General features: G+C 43.0%; 4 pseudogenes; 2 read left to right on the top strand and 2 right to left on the bottom strand.

Annotated features, from left to right (window-relative positions):
- Positions 1 to 2,354: 2,354 nt before the first annotated feature.
- On the bottom strand, positions 2,355 to 2,474 carry LOC134913886 (5S ribosomal RNA; annotated as a pseudogene).
- A 106-nt stretch (positions 2,475 to 2,580) lies between these two features.
- On the bottom strand, positions 2,581 to 2,700 carry LOC134913821 (5S ribosomal RNA; annotated as a pseudogene).
- Positions 2,701 to 5,551: 2,851 nt separating this feature from the next.
- On the top strand, positions 5,552 to 5,671 carry LOC134913822 (5S ribosomal RNA; annotated as a pseudogene).
- Positions 5,672 to 5,777: 106 nt separating this feature from the next.
- Positions 5,778 to 5,897, top strand: LOC134913857 (5S ribosomal RNA; annotated as a pseudogene).
- The last annotated feature ends 11,993 nt before the right edge of the window (positions 5,898 to 17,890 follow it).

Consider the following 17,890-nt stretch of genomic DNA (forward strand, 5'->3'; position numbering starts at 1 on the left):
TACTCCTGTTTGGTAATTATTCCTTGTGTTTGTGCTTGATTGATAATGTTGTCATAAATCATCTTATAATTCTGAAGTGGATTAAGTAGAATCCGTTTATAGCAGTTGGTGGTTTCCAGTTGTCGCCTTGCTTCCTTGATGTAGTCCGTTTGAGGCCAAATAACGATGTTGCCCCCTTTATCAGAGGGCTTAATGACCACATCATGCCATGTCTGAATTTCCTTAATTGCAGTTCTTTCTTGTCGGGTGAGGTTGGAGGATCCCAAGTATTTGTTTTTATTGATGTGAATTTGATCAAACTCTTTGGCTACTAGTTTCATAAAGACCTGTACTTCAGGGCAGATTTGTTCTTGAGGAAAATATGTTGATTTTTTCTTACAGATTGGTCTAGTATTGGAATCATCTTCTGTTTTTGAACCTTGTTCATCTTCCAGTTCTTGTAACGCTGAGAGTGCTTCTTGTTCTATCTGGAATAGACCTGGAGATAAAGTGTCCGATGTTGCTGCATCATTAGTCTCTACTTCCAATTGAGCCAATGGAGAGTGCGTCTCTTTGTTGGAATATAATTTAGTTAGTAGTAATTTTCTGCCAAAAAGTTTTAGGTCTGTTTCTCCTTTGAATCGATCAAAGTGTTGTGTAGGGGAAAAGGTTAGACCTTTTTGAAGTATGTGTTCTTGTACTTCCGTAAGTATATGCTCTGACAGATTAATAATCTTGAGTTTGGAGTCATTATTTTCAGTGGTTGGGGTTACCACCGGTCCGGTTGATGTTGTCTCCTGTATGTGTTGCGGGTCGTGGGGGGTGAGAAATCCCATTTTTGTGGTCCCTTTCTTCCTCTTGTTCCCCCGCCTTGTCTTCCTCCTCTTTGTCTGCCTCTTGCTCCCCGAGGGTCGCCTAAAAAAGATAAAGTTGAGTTTGGAGGATTGCTCGCTGTATCACTTCTAGTACTGGAGTGTCTGTTGGTGGTGAAGTCAGGGGTTTCTTCTGCTCCAGATGTCTCCGCCTCTGATGACGAGTATTGACTTGTGTGTCTAGAAGGTTCTCTTCTCCAGGATGTCTTCTGCCATTTAAAGATTTTTCCGGATACAAAATCCCTCTTATCTCTGGCGTACTTGGTCTTCTTTCTCTCTATAATTGTTTGTTCGTAAGCTTGGAGTTCCAATTTGTTTTTCTCAAAGCATCTCTGGAATTGAGAATCCTTTTCCCAGCTTTCTAATTTCTTACTCAAATCCTCTAAATTATGTTCACACTCTTCCAAAACTAGATTATTATGTTTGATTAGAATGTTCATGAGTTCGTTAGAGCATTTGAGTAAGGTGTGTTCCCATTCCTTTTTTAGGCTCTCACTTGCTAAATCAAATGTCGGAAAGACTCTTGGGCGCAGACCGCGTGGAGATATTTTATTCTTGATATAGTTTTCAAGAGTAGTCAGATCCCAATTCGTTCTAATTTGTTTACGTAAGACAGAGTTTAATTTTTGAAAGTCCTCTTCCCAGCTAATATGAGGTTCAGTATCAACTAGGTCACTCGGAAAGATGTCATCCAGATTGTCTTTATTCTTGCGTCTAGAGCAAAGTTCTTGTTTTAAACTGAAACTCATAGTATAGTATAATTTAAAAACTCCTAAGGTAGAATTTATGTATAGGGACAGGGTCTCCTAAGGGAAGGGAACCCCGTGCCAAATTAGTGTGACTGTGCTGGTATCCCGAGAAAGGCTGAGTTATCAGCCAAAATACAGTTTTGAAAAAAAGGGGAGTTTTTGGGAACCGCACAAGTCCTCAAATAGATTAGTAGTATAATTAGTAGCCTCTGAAAAACTGAATTATCTCGAATTGCTTCTAGATATAGCAACAAGGGGTATGGATAGTCAATCTTGGCCCCACCTGGTTGTTGCTTTCAGTGGTGCTCCACAGAGTCAATGTAAGGCAGTACAGAAAAAAGTGTTTAGAAAGTAGACTCTTTTTTGGGAGCACTCTAATTCAGAGGGTAGAAATATAATTAATTAATTAATACTGGTAAAACCATTTTTATTAGATTATACATTAAAAAATATTTTTAGGAGTATTTGCGTGAAAAATTAGAAGCTTTGCGAAAATATAAAACACATTATAATTGGTACGTGATATCCGTATCACAGTGTATCGTTTGCCGGAAATTAATGACTGTGGTTACAGAGTTCATACATCATTGCACATTAAGATTTATGTAATGTATGACCATCATTTATTCAGCAAGTATCCATTGTGGATTACAGTAGATGCTGAGAATTAAATCATAGGTCATATGAAAGTCAGGTGCCCCGTAGTATGTATATATGTAATTATATATGGGTGACACTTTCTAGGGGAGTCAATTTATTGCAGTACCAGGGTGTTCAGAGGTGGTCTCCCATCCTAGTACTAACCCGGCCTTTCACTGCTTAGCTTCCAAGGTCAGAAGAGATTGGGCATCTCCAGTGATGTATGACTGCAAATATTGTACTCTCCCTCTAAGATCACCAAAAAATGTGCAGCCACTTTGTTATAGGAGTTCCAAAGTGCCCAATGTTTTGGGTGTGGATGGCAATATAGGGGAGTAAAATTGTTGCAGTACCTGGGTGTTCAAAGGTGGTCACCCATCCTTTTACTGACCCGGCCTTTCACTGCTTAGCTTCCAAGATCGGAAGAGATTGGGCATTTCCAGTGAGGTATGACCGCAAATATTATACTCACCCTCCTCAATCATCCAAAAAATTATATTATAATTGTCAAAAAGTAGCAAGTTATATATACATAAGGTGCAATAAAAAATTGGGATAATATGTAGCCACCTGGCTTATTCACCCTGTAACAATCAGCCACAGGTAACAATATACACATGAGTGAAGGTATATTGTGTGGGTATAATTTCTAAACACCACATAATGTCCACAATTAGGACTGGCCCATCACTCCATATATACATAAGGTGCAATAAAAAATTGGGATAATATGTAGCCACCTGGCTTATTCACCCTGTAACTATCAGCCACGGGTAACAGTATACACATGAGTGAAGGTCTATTGTGTGGGTATAATTTCTAAACACCACACAATGTCCACAATTAGGACTGGCCCATCACTCCAGAAAAAGCCCTAAGAACGCCATAAACGGTCGGACCACAAATAATTTTATAGGTGCAGGATATAATTATGCTGCACAGAGATGGGTTAATTTGTGGTATACCCTATTCGCACTTGACCAAGCAATAGATTAGAGGTGCCTGATGCATAGAGCCTCTAATGAATACCTGCATGTATTGTGGAAAAGCAGGCTAGAAATAGGTGCTTATTATTCGTTTGCACATGTGTTGATGTGCTTGAGCATAATATGTTCAAAGTTCTGAGCATTTGCTGCAATTAGCCATTCTTATATTTCAAAAGGAAAAGAAAACAGTCAGTGATAATTGTAGAATTGATATCAGCTTGCTATTGATGTCTATAGCTAATGAGGAATTTCCCAATTGAAGGCCTTGATACTAGAGGTATACAATCCATATGGTATTGCTAATTGGGACAATTGATCCTATGTTGTTCTTTAGCATAGTATGATGATAAGACTGATAACTAAATTGTCACTTGTGGTAGCTGCTGTTAATTCACAGAAAGGAAGGAAGAAAGAAAAGAGAAGAGTGAAAAGAGAAACTTTTTTTGTTTGCTGACAGGCTCTTGTCAGTGCAGATTGCAGTGAAAAAAGGGCAGGGTATACGATACCAGCTCCGGACTGGGTAGTGTCCCTGTTGGACCCGACTCCTGCCGTGCCCGTGCTCCTAAGGTTTCAGGGGCTGCAATGGCGTGTGGTCGAGGTCTCCTCGTTCAGAGGACGGAGCTTGCGGCCGTTTCCATGGTGATCGTTCTCGGGATTCCGGCTAGTGCGATCACGTGTGCGCATCACGTGATCGCTGTACTTCCTCCTGACGTACGTTTCGCATTCAGTGCTTGATCACAGGATGTGCTGTATTAGCAGAGAGTTACAGTTTTTAAACGAGAGTGTTGGTGATTGATTGGACCAGTAGTTAATTAGCTCTGAGTCAGCCCACATAGGATCATTTGATTGCATGATTATGGATAATGGATGTTCCTTATAAAATGGCAATTAAAGATGTTTGATCAAAATAGTATACGTAGTGATCTAATTAGGATAAATGAATAATAATGATGTTATGCCATTTGTTATCTTAATAGGCTAATTTGTGTGGCTAATATATTCCAATCAATCACCAACACTCTCGTTTAAAAACTGTAACTCTCTGCTAATACAGCACATCCTGTGATCAAGCACTGAATGCGAAACGTACGTCAGGAGGAAGTACAGCGATCACGTGATGCGCACACGTGATCGCACTAGCCGGAATCCCGAGAACGATCACCATGGAAACGGCCGCAAGCTCCGTCCTCTGAACGAGGAGACCTCGACCACACGCCATTGCAGCCCCTGAAACCTTAGGAGCACGGGCACGGCAGGAGTCGGGTCCAACAGGGACACTACCCAGTCCGGAGCTGGTATCGTATACCCTGCCCTTTTTTCACTGCAATCTGCACTGACAAGAGCCTGTCAGCAAACAAAAAAAGTTTCTCTTTTCACTCTTCTCTTTTCTTTCTTCCTTCCTTTCTGTGAATTAACAGCAGCTACCACAAGTGACAATTTAGTTATCAGTCTTATCATCATACTATGCTAAAGAACAACATAGGATCAATTGTCCCAATTAGCAATACCATATGGATTGTATACCTCTAGTATCAAGGCCTTCAATTGGGAAATTCCTCATTAGCTATAGACATCAATAGCAAGCTGATATCAATTCTACAATTATCACTGACTGTTTTCTTTTCCTTTTGAAATATAAGAATGGCTAATTGCAGCAAATGCTCAGAACTTTGAACATATTATGCTCAAGCACATCAACACATGTGCAAACGAATAATAAGCACCTATTTCTAGCCTGCTTTTCCACAATACATGCAGGTATTCATTAGAGGCTCTATGCATCAGGCACCTCTAATCTATTGCTTGGTCAAGTGCGAATAGGGTATACCACAAATTAACCCATCTCTGTGCAGCATAATTATATCCTGCACCTATAAAATTATTTGTGGTCCGACCGTTTATGGCGTTCTTAGGGCTTTTTCTGGAGTGATGGGCCAGTCCTAATTGTGGACATTGTGTGGTGTTTAGAAATTATACCCACACAATAGACCTTCACTCATGTGTATACTGTTACCCGTGGCTGATAGTTACAGGGTGAATAAGCCAGGTGGCTACATATTATCCCAATTTTTTATTGCACCTTATGTATATATGGAGTGATGGGCCAGTCCTAATTGTGGACATTATGTGGTGTTTAGAAATTATACCCACACAATATACCTTCACTCATGTGTATATTGTTACCTGTGGCTGATTGTTACAGGGTGAATAAGCCAGGTGGCTACATATTATCCCAATTTTTTATTGCACCTTATGTATATATAACTTGCTACTTTTTGACAATTATAATATAATTTTTTGGATGATTGAGGAGGGTGAGTATAATATTTGCGGTCATACCTCACTGGAAATGCCCAATCTCTTCCGATCTTGGAAGCTAAGCAGTGAAAGGCCGGGTCAGTAAAAGGATGGGTGACCACCTTTGAACACCCAGGTACTGCAACAATTTTACTCCCCTATATTGCCATCCACACCCAAAACATTGGGCACTTTGGAACTCCTATAACAAAGTGGCTGCACATTTTTTGGTGATCTTAGAGGGAGAGTACAATATTTGCGGTCATACATCACTGGAGATGCCCAATCTCTTCTGACCTTGGAAGCTAAGCAGTGAAAGGCCGGGTTAGTACTAGGATGGGAGACCACCTCTGAACACCCTGGTACTGCAATAAATTGACTCCCCTAGAAAGTGTCACCCATATATAATTACATATATACATACTACGGGGCACCTGACTTTCATATGACCTATGATTTAATTCTCAGCATCTACTGTAATCCACAATGGATACTTGCTGAATAAATGATGGTCATACATTACATAAATCTTAATGTGCAATGATGTATGAACTCTGTAACCACAGTCATTAATTTCCGGCAAACGATACACTGTGATACGGATATCACGTACCAATTATAATGTGTTTTATATTTTCGCAAAGCTTCTAATTTTTCACGCAAATACTCCTAAAAATATTTTTTAATGTATAATCTAATAAAAATGGTTTTACCAGTATTAATTAATTAATTATATTTCTACCCTCTGAATTAGAGTGCTCCCAAAAAAGAGTCTACTTTCTAAACACTTTTTTCTGTACTGCCTTACATTGACTCTGTGGAACACCACTGAAAGCAACAACCAGGTGGGGCCAAGATTGACTATCCATACCCCTTGTTGCTATATCTAGAAGCAATTCGAGATAATTCAGTTTTTCAGAGGCTACTAATTATACTACTAATCTATTTGAGGACTTGTGCGGTTCCCAAAAACTCCCCTTTTTTTCAAAATGAAGAGACAACCAGTGGTGGAGAGTCTACGAGGCCCAGCCATGGGGATAATACAAGCAGCCAGGAGAAGTAATCCAAATGCCAATCTGGAGACCTACCTCGAGGCCTTGGATTATGCGTATGGTACTATGGAAGATGTAGGGGATCTGTTATCCAGATTACACCACACGTTTCAAGAGCCTAGTGAGAAACTGAGCGCTTATGTTATAAGAATAGATAAACTACTGTATAAGATAGTGGAGAAAAAAGGGATCACTCGAGATGAAGTAGATAAAAGTCGCATGAGACAGGTATTACGAGGTGCTTTAACAACTGATCCTGTAGCACAGAAATTGAGGTGTTCTGAGAAAAAGGAACCACCACCCGGATTTAACGAGATATTAAAAGAAATGAAACAAGAAGAAGTACTGATTGAGATGAGGGAAAAGACGGTAAAAAAGGTTAAGGTAGTACAAACCGTGACTGAGACTTCCCCATTAGAGGAGAAAATATTAAAATTAATGGAAGAACAGAACAAAAGAATAGAGCAATTCATTGAAAATCAAAGTACCAATAACCTTTCCCAGAGTACTCCATCTAGTGATTCAACACGGGGTGGGGGAAGAAGGGGCACTTTCAATAGCAGGGGCTGTTTTAGGTGTGGGAAGATTGGCCATCGAGCCTTTGAGTGTAACCTGAATCGGAACTCGCCTCGGAGGTATGTTACTCCATCTCTGAACACCGATGGTGAAGACCAAGATCGGGGAAACGGACAAGGGAGGCCCGTGAATCCCCCACAGGTCTCCTAGAGGTTGGTCGCTGCGCAATGGGGAGTACATGGTGGAATGGAGTCCTGCCTGAGGGGTTGATGGGACCAGCTCCAGTAATGGCTGCTACAATCAACGGACACCACTGTAAGGTACTTGTCGATAGTGGCTCTCAAGTATCAATTATATTTGAAGACTGGTATAAGAAACACCTCTCTGATGTACCCCTACTGCCATTATCTGGACTAGTGATATGGGGATTGAGTGTGGAGAAATATCCATATTTAGGATATATAATAGCTAGTCTAGAAATTTATCAAGAGAAAAGGGAAGAGAAGCTGCAAATACCCCTAATAGCACTGGTATGTCCAGAAGTCCCAGAGAGTAAGGGTGGTGAGCCCCATATGATCATAGGAACCAACACCAGGATTTACTCCCTTCTTATAGAATGGTTGGAAAAAGAGGAGAAAAGGACTGGGCTGCAGATTAATTCATGTGAAGTGGTATCTGAAATAGTCCAGAAGGAAAACAGTAGCCCATTTGAAGGATGTTTTGTGGGGAGTGAGATCGAACATGCTGAAAAATTGCTGTTAATCGCAGAATTGGAATCCCGAGGGCAGGTTTTCTCCACTGGGGAGTGGGATTTAGGAAGAGCAAGAGGGATGGAACATTGTATCCGACTCACGGATGATACCCCCTTTCGAGAACGTTCTCGGAGAATAGCTCCCGCGGACTTTGAAGACGTTAGGAAACATCTGAAAGGTTTATTGGAAAACCAAGTAATTATGGAATCCAAGAGTCCGTACGCCTCCCCGATTGTGATCGCACGCAAGAAAAATGGAAACATCAGAATGTGCATTGACTATCGGACCCTAAATCATCGAACTGTGACCGATCAATACACGGTGCCTAGAATAGATGAGGCCTTGGATTGCCTACAAGGGAGTGTGTTGTTTTCAGTATTAGATTTGAGAAATGGGTATTATCAAATACCAATGCGGCCTGAGGACAGAGAAAAAACGGCCTTTATATGCCCACTTGGATTCTTCGAGTTCCTACAAATGCCCCAAGGGGTGAAGAGGGCACCAGCTACCTTCCAACGTGCCATGGAAAAGATAATAGGAGATATGAACTATCGGGAAGTGATAGTATACTTAGACGACATTATAGTATTTGGCTCTAATCTCCAAGAACATAATCGTCGTCTTTTCAAAGTCCTAGATAGATTGCTGGAAGGAGGTCTGAAACTGTCAGTAGACAAATGTCATTTATGTCAGTCAAAGGTTAAATACCTAGGACATATCGTCAGCAGATATGGAGTGTCGACAGATCCAGAAAAAGTACAAGCCGTGATGAACTGGCCTCGACCTACTAAACTGAAGGAATTACGATCTTTCCTGGGATTTTGCGGATACTACCGTCGCTTTGTACCGAATTACTCTGCTCGGGCAAAACCTTTAACCGACCTGACTAAAGGATACCCCAATGTAAGGAAAGGAAAAACTCTAAAATCTACACTGAAGGGAAATTATTATCAGTCCAATGTTCCATTTGGGGAGCGATGGAATAACGAGTGTGAAAAGGCATTTATAATGTTGAAAGAAAGTCTGACGCATGCACCTGTGTTAGCATATGCTGACCCCAGTCTACCCTATGTATTACATATAGACGCGTCTACGAGTGGACTGGGGGGAGTGTTATATCAACAACATCCTGATGGGCTAAGACCAGTATCTTTTGCTAGTAGAGGTGTATCAGAGAGTGAGAAGAGATACCCAACCCAAAAATTAGAATTCCTAGCATTAAAGTGGTGTGTAGTGGATAAGTTCCACAATTATTTGTATGGAGTGAAATTTGAAATACATACTGGCAATAACCCATTGACTTATGTACAGACCACCGCCAAATTGGATGCAACAGGGCACCGTTGGTTAGCAGCACTGGCGCTCTATGATTTCTCCTTGAAATATCGACCTGGAATAAGTAATGTGGATGCCGACTCGCTCTCTAGAATACCCGGGCAATTAGCGGGAGAAACAGAAAATGAGGAGTGGATCGAAATACCCGCTGGAGAGGTCCAAGGAGTATGCCATAGTATGAGAGCAATTAGTATGACAGTAAGTGAAGCAGTAAGCACACTGGGTGCAACCTCGGAGGCCCTACCGTTCTCTTATTGTTGGATTAGCCAGATGGAGTTGGAAGATCTGCCAAGAGTAAAGACATATCAGCTTAGGAGAGAGCAACTACAGGATCCATGTATAAAATGGGTGATGCCAGGAGCCGTAACTAAGAAAGCTGGCCAGATGACAGCTGAGTGGGCTTTAGAAATCCTGCTTTTAAAGAAACAAATGAAAAACTTGGTTATGAGAAGGGGTATACTCTACCGATGAACTCAACTACCAGATGGTAGAAAAAGGTATCAACTTGTATTGCCCAGAAAACACCGTATTAAAAGCCTGCAAGCTTTACATGATCAACATGGACACTTGGGATTTGAAAAGACTTTAAAGCTAGTAACTGATAGATTTTATTGGCCAAATCTATCCAAAGAAGTAGAACAGTATTGTAAAAATTGTGGAAAATGTATATTAAGGAAAACCTTACCTCATCGAGTAGCCCCTTTAGTAAACATTAAAAGCAATGGTCCTTTGGATTTAGTATGCATGGACTTTCTAACCCTGGAAATAGATCAAGGAAAAAAGTGTAATATTTTAGTAATAACCGACCATTTTACAAGATATGCACAAGCTTACATAACACCAAATCAGAAGGCGTCCACAGTAGCAAACACCCTTTGGAGCAAATTCTTTATTCATTATGGGCTTCCAAATCGATTACACTCAGATCAAGGTAGAGAATTTGAGAGTAACCTGATCAAAGAACTTTGTAAGATGTGTGGAATTCAAAAATCTAGGACTACGCCATATCATCCCCAAGGTGACCCACAACCGGAACGCTTCAATAGAACACTACTAAATATGTTGGGAACCCTGAGTCCGTTGAACAAACATAATTGGAGACGTTATATTGACCAGCTGATACATGCTTATAACTGCACACAGAATGAGGCTACTGGATACTCACCTTATTATCTGATGTTTGGGAGAGAGGCTAAGCTACCGATAGATGTAAGTCTAGGAGTCTCGTCCGGTGAAAGTTCCTATAAATCTCATGTGAAATATGTTGAAAAATTGAGGGAAGAATTGGCTATGGCCTATCAATTAGCAGAACGGGTGGCTCGCCAGAGCAGAGAAAAGAATAAGGTCTATTACGATCGGAAGGTGCGAGACCAGGTGTTATTCCCCGGAGACACGGTATTGCTGAGGCAATTGGGGATGCCAAAAAAATTCAAAATTGCCAACAGATGGAGGGAAGAACCCTATATCATAATGGAAAAACTGAAAGACCTACCAGTATACCGAATACAATCCGAAAATGGGAAAGGAGCGATATTAACTCATCACAGACAGAACCTACTTCATATAGGTAGGGAAGTTCGACTGGGAGAGGAGGAAGAAATGAATGAAGGTACAGACATAAACCCTAGAGGGAGGATGGAAAATCGATCTAAAGAGAGAAAAGAGTTGGATGATAATGAAAATAATGTGGAAGCAGAGGAAGGTCAGGGATGTTACTATAAGGAACAAGAAGAAATCTTTGAAAAAGAGATTGGACCCGAACAGACTATTGATAGTCAACAGGCTGGCTCTCTATCCCATGTGGGTCCGGAAATTAATTTTAATGATTCTTCAGGAGAAGATTGGAATCTATTAAATGAAGACAGTAATGATATTCTGGGAGAGTTAGGAGATTATCCGTTATGTAGTACTGATGGAGGGGAAATTAGTAATATAAATAGACCCAAAAGAAATAGACAACCCCTCTCATGATTACTTATGACCAGTTGGGGACTCCAGAGATTATCCCCAGAGTAATCACTCATTATAATATTGAATCTTACTGGCCTTATTTCTAATAACATACCTGAGATATATATGTTGGTGATCCCATGGTTTGAGTTAAATGGAATCACCAGGGGGAGAGTGTAACCCACTGGTTAATTAATAATAAAGTATGTATAAAAATTGTAATAAATAGATGTATATATGATATCTATATATAATATTAATAGGTACATGTAGCTTGAACAGGTGAAAATGGATGTGTATATAATATAAGTATATAGAAGTACTATTAAATTATAGCAAGGACTGAGAAAAGGCTTTTAAGATGAGACTCGCGGGGAGAGAACATGCTAGAAACCCCTCGTGCAGAAGAGAGAGATACCGCGAGCACAAAGCAGTGAGGAGGCATTTAGCCGTTGGAAGGGTCAGGAGACCAACCGACTTCACTTGCGGAGGAGAGATGAGACTGAGCAGTAGCACCGGAGGAGACCGGGACACGCAGAGACCCTAGCCGCGAATACGATAAGGAGCAGACCGGAGAGTACAGAGGCAGTGCAAGGCGCCAGAGTGCGGAGACAGCCCCATATGCCGGAGTGTAAGTACTCACCCCTGATTGCCCGGCCATCAGTGCAGAGCCCGGTGTGATGGCTGCCATTAGTAAAGTGCGTCAAGTGAGAGGGGCCGACGACAGAGAGGGATAGAGCTCCGAGACAGCGGCCGAAGGAAGGACCTGGAGAGGCAGCATAACACAAGAGGAGGAGTCGGGGGAGTGACTACGCATTAGACGAGGTGGGATTGCAGCATACACCTATCACTCACACCTCACTCCAATAGCATTTCCTCCCATGGCAGTATACTAACTAGAAGTATATGGATGGATCACAGGCTCCCTCTAGTGGGAACTCTGTATAAGATACAAATTAAAATACAGAAGAAGCTATAAGAAGATGTATAGACTATAACACATTCTCTATGGTTAAAACATAAAAGAAACATAGTGCAGTGTTGAGTCAGGACTGTTTCATATACTCTGGGCTAATTAACCCTATAGAACAAGCACCATATCAGTAATTCAGAAATAACTAAATACGATAAAGAGAGGGGACTGCTTTGAAATTCTGAGTTATTACTAACAAGAATAACGACAGGCTATTCTACTACCAAATTGAGACCCACTATACCCGGGAGTATTACTTGAGTATACACAGTTTAACATTTCTCTTAATCTAACCTGGATTGGGGAAAATAGCTGAAGATTGAGACTTTAATATTCATTGCAGCTATCCTAAACCCATATATGGATTATAAACATAGTGGAATTGAGGGACGGTATTAATACTGAATGAGAAATATTCACAGAGGATTGGAACATAAGGAAGAACAGGGGAATATACGACTATTACAAAGATTTTAGGGAAGGTATGTGATATCAATCCAGTTCTTCACGATAGCCACACTCATTAACATTAAGGGCCCCAACGAGCTCATCATTGACTTCAGAGTACCCGGGTCACTCTTAGTTTTTAAATGTATACAATTTGAGATGTAATAAATACATTATTTAGGTGATTAATTGAAAAATCTAGTCTTATTATATATAATACTCAATGTCCTTGTGAAAGTATTAAACGATGTTGATTAAAGTTATACTATAAATTTTATCTACTTACCATTCATCCGGTTCCTGGTAGCAAGCTGAAATGAAACTTGGATACTATAAGAGAAAACAGGTAAATGAATGTAAATTGTATATAATTGAATCCATATTTCATAAAGGTATTCATTGGGCTTACCCAAGCAAGCCTATATACATTGATATAAAGCTTGGGTGGAGGCACTACTATTGTAATCCATTTATAATAATATTCCAAAGTAGGGTTACATACATATATACTAGTCCAGTGCAGTTTTATTGTCTGACTAAAATAATTATCTGCATTGTCACTGTGACTGTGTGTGCATGCATCTGCTGTGTGGTTTCATTTCAGTGTATCTCAGCTATATCTATCACTTCATTCTATACCCTAAAGGACTAGGTGTGTCAGGGTATCATATATAGTGCTGCACAGTATTTACAATTAAGTATATTCTACTGTGTACACAGTGACATCATACCGGATTTATTCTCTGTTTGTGTACTGTGCATGCTGTCACATAAATAGGGGATTTACTTGCAGGTATTATATTTGTCTGGCTGTATCGTACTCCTATGCTCTACGGTTACATTCACCATAATGTCTAACACAAAGGGCAGGAAATCCGCATGCGCCAAGGATTTGCCTGAGGGAGAAGTTTTGCATAATGGTCTCTGTAATATGTGCCATACATCTCCCAGTCAGCCCACAGCTCCTGCAGCCAAACAGGAGCCACCTTGGGCGGCGTTCTCAGCTATGCTCAATATGCTTATGACATGCCTTGCGCCCCCTATGGGACCTCCCATGCCATTGGAGCTACATATTGTCCCTGTGGTAAATCCGCCTTGGGCGGATACTTTGTCTACCCAATTGCATCAATTAAATCAATATTTAGTTAGACAGAAACCTACCCCACGTCACTCTGGTGTCAAGGGGTCATCTAAGCAGGCGCTTCCTCCTCACAATCCACTAATATCTCAGATGATTCGTCTGATGAGGATGAGGAATATACTGACCCGTCAGACACTGATACAGCTGCTTCTGACGAGGAATCTACAACTTAGGTTGATGTCCCTGACCTAGTGGAGGCTATTAAGCTAATTCTATTAATCAATGATGATGTAGATCGCATTACTGCGTCTAAGAAACCTGATAAGGCTAACCGTCAGAAGGTAGCTAAAGTAGTCTTACCGCATTCTAACCATTTAGTAGACATACGTCAGGAACCCTGGTCTTCACCAGGAAAGAAATTCTCCCTGTCTAAAAAGATGCTAGCTCGTTATCCTCTCCATGCAGAGTTGTGTAACAAGTGCAAAAATTCACCACCGGTGGATTCCTATGTCACCCGTCTTGTGGTGTCATCTACTCTGCCTGTCACCACTGTCAGCTCACTGAAGGAACCGACAGATAAACGTGTGGAGGGATGCCTGAAGTCTATTTACTCCCTTACGGGTGCTGTACATAGACCCACTATAGCAGCCTCCTGGGCCGCAAAAGGAATTGAAGCATGGGTTCAGGCAATAGAGGAAGAACTGCCTCAGGATATATCTGACACTGCCAGATGGATTGTATTCAGTATACCGGTTGTTGGGATCCCGGCACACAGTATACCGGCACCGGAAACCCGACAACCAGCATAACGACACCTTTTCTCCCTCTTGGGGGTCCACGACCCCCCTGGAGGGAGAATAGATAGCGTGGTCACAGCGTGGTGAGTGCAGCGCGGAGAGCGCAGCGAGCCTGCAAGGGGCTCATTTGCGCTCGCCCCGCTGTCTGCAAGCCGGCAGTCGGGATCCCGGCGCCGGTATGCTGGCCACCGGGGACCCGGCCGCTGGCAACTCATACCACACCCCTGCCAGATAATAGCTGTCTCATATTACCACCGCCTCCCAATACATTCAGGAGGCGTCCTCTGAGGCAGGTGTAATGGTGGCCAAGACGTCGACTACGTCCATCCTGGCTCACCGAATTCTATGGTTGAGGTCATGGAAGGTGGACCTGGACTCCAAAAAGACCTTGGAGGTACTCTCTTTTAAGGGAGACATCCTGTTTGGGGAAGATCTGAATAAGATTGTGACTGACTTAGCGGCTGCTAAGACTGCATTTCTCCCGAATACTAATCCTTCTGTACAGAAGGCAAAGAGTACCACTTTTCGTTCCTTTCGACCCCAAGGGAAGCAAAAGGTCAGGCATACCTGAGACAAGCTCGTGCTCCCAAAACCACTAAGCTCAAAGCAAAACAATCCTGGGCTGCCCGTCAGCCAGCTTCCAAACAAGACAAGCCTGCTGCATGATGGGGCGGGCCTCCCCCTGGGGGGATCCCAGGGTGGGAGGCCGACTTCTGCAGTTCACCAAGGTCTGGCTAAAGACCACTTCAGACGCATGGGTGCGAGAAGTCATGTCGCGCGGGTACGCAGTCTCTTTCAAGAGATGTCCCCCTCGCTAGTTCTGCACAACGGTTATTCCTTCGGACCCGTTGAAGGCGCAAGCTCTACACCTGGTTGTGCATTCTCTCCTGGATACAGGAGTGGTAGTGCTGGTACCCCTGTCCCAGAGAGGCAGAGGATACTACTCGGCCCTGTTTCTAGTACCGAAACCCAATGGGTCTTTCCGGCCTATACTCAACCTCAAATCACTGAACGTATTTGCCCAGTGTGTCCAAGTTTCGTATGGAAATGCTGCGCTCGATTGTACTAGCCATGGAACCCGGAGACTTTATGGTATTCCTGGATCTACAAGATGCTTATCTGCATATACCTATTGCCATATCGCATCAGCAATACCTGCGGTTTGCTATTGGCAACCTTCACTATCAGTTCCAGGCTCTGCCGTTTGTACTGACCATGGCCCGTCGGATCTTCACCAAGGTTATGGCCATGATGATGGCTCATCTACGTCGTCAGGGAATCAGGATCCTGCCGTATTTGGACGACTTGCTGATCCTGGCGAATTCCCAAGATGTCCTCCCCAGTCATCTGGAAATGACGGTCCAATTCCTACAAGCCCACGGGTGGCTAGTCAACTGGAAGAAGTCCTCGCTGGTCCCTACTTGGAGCATGGTGTACCTGGGGGCACTGCTGGACACACACAGCCAAAGACTGTTTCTTTCTCCACAGAAGGTCTTGAAACTTCAGGACAGGATCAGATACTTCCTCTCTCGCCCAAGAGTGTCGTTACACTCAGTGATGTAAGTACTAGGCCTCATGATATCGACATGGTAGAGTACGCTCAATTTCATTCCCGCCCTCTGCAGAGGTTAATCCTTTCCAAGTGGGACGGCCTGCCTCATCGGATCAGGTCTCAAATGATCTCCTTGACTCCGGAGGTTCGTGTGTCACTGAGCTGGTGGCTACAGGACCAACAGTTGAGCAGGGGCCATCCCTTCTGGATCCCCAACTGGGTTCTATTGACAACGGACTCCAGTCTGCGGGGTTGGAGCGCGGTGCTAGAGCAACACTCTCTCCAGGGTCGGTGGACCAAGGAGGAATCTCTCCTCCCGATAAACATTCTGGAATTGCGGGCAGTGTTCAATGCTTTGACTCTTGCCCTGCCTCTGATACAGAAAAGGCCGGTTCAGGTACAATCAGACAATGCCACCACGGTGGCATACATAAATCATCAAGGCAGCACTCGAAGCCGCATGGCAATGATGGAAGTGTCAAAAATCCTTTGTTGGGCGGAACGCCATCTGCCAGCAATATCGGCAGTGTTCATTCCGGGAGTCCTTCAGTCATCAGGACGTGCATGCCGGAGAGTGGAGTCTTCATCAGGAAGTCTTTCAACTCCTATGGACAAGTGGGGTCAACCAGATGTAGACCTGATGACGTCTCAACACAATCACAAAGTTCTGGTCTTCGGATCAGGAACAAGGGATCCTCAAGCAGCGTTCGTGGATGCACTGGCAATTCCATGGAACTTTCGGCTGCCCTTCGTGTTCCCTCCAGTGTCACTTCTGTCCAGGGTACTACGGAAGTTCAAGCAAGAAGGAGGAATACTACTTCTAGTCGCTCTAGCGTGGTCCAGACGGCATTAGTTCTCAGACCTGCAGGGTCTATCGATAAAGTGTCCTCTTCTACTTCCTCAACGCCCTACCCTCCTCGTTCACGGCCGTTGTGTCAACCCAGACCTGGCCAGGCTGGCTTTGACGGCGTGGCTCTTGAAGCTTCACTCCTGAGGGCCAAAGGATTCTCCGAGGTGGTTATCCAAACTAAGCTGAAGGCCCGCAAACTGGCTTCTGCACAGATTTATTATAGGGTCTGGAATTCTTACTTCACCTGGTGTGCTGCTAAGAATTACGATGCTTCCAAGTTTAGTACTTCCAGACTTCTGGCTTTTTTGAAACAAGGCCTGGATTTAGGACTTTATCTGGCCTCCCTCAAGGTTCACATATCTGCCTTGTCAGTGTGGTTTCAGAAAAAAATTGCGTCTATACCTGACGTTCATACATTCACTCAGGGCATACTGCAGATTCAGCCTCCCTATGTCCCTCCTGTGGCTCCATGGGATTTGTCTTTTGTCTTGAATGCCCTGCAAGAGTCTCCATTTGAACCTCTTGAGTCAGTGGACTTTAAATTGCTCACAGCCAAAGTTCTATTTCTGCTGGCTATTGCCTCTGGTAGAAGGGTGTCGGACTTAGGCACGTTGTCCTGTCGTCCACCCTTTTTAATATTCATCGTGACCGAGCAGTTATTAGAACTCGCCCTGGTTATTTACCTAAGGTGGTGTCATCTTTTCACCTTAATCAAGAGATTGTGGTTTCAGCCTTTATCTCTTCTGAATTGTCCTCCAAGGAATGGTCTTTGGATGTGGTACGGGCTCTCCGTATTTATGTGGAGAGGACTGCCTCCATCAGGAGGTCTGATACCCTTTTTGTACTGTTTAGTTTTCACAAACGTGGCTGGCCTGCGAATAAGCAAACCTTGGCCAGATGGATTAGAATGGTGGTTGCACAAGCTTATGTGCAGGCTAAACTCCCAGCTCCTTCTGCTATTAAAGCCCATTCTACTCGGTCTGTTGGACCCTCTTGGGCGGGCCGTCGTGGCGCGTATGCAGAACAATTGTGCACGGCGGCTACGTGGTCCTCAGTGAACAC

Source organism: Pseudophryne corroboree, chromosome 4, assembly GCF_028390025.1.
Source record: "Pseudophryne corroboree isolate aPseCor3 chromosome 4, aPseCor3.hap2, whole genome shotgun sequence".
Classification (NCBI taxonomy): Eukaryota; Metazoa; Chordata; class Amphibia; order Anura; family Myobatrachidae; genus Pseudophryne; species Pseudophryne corroboree.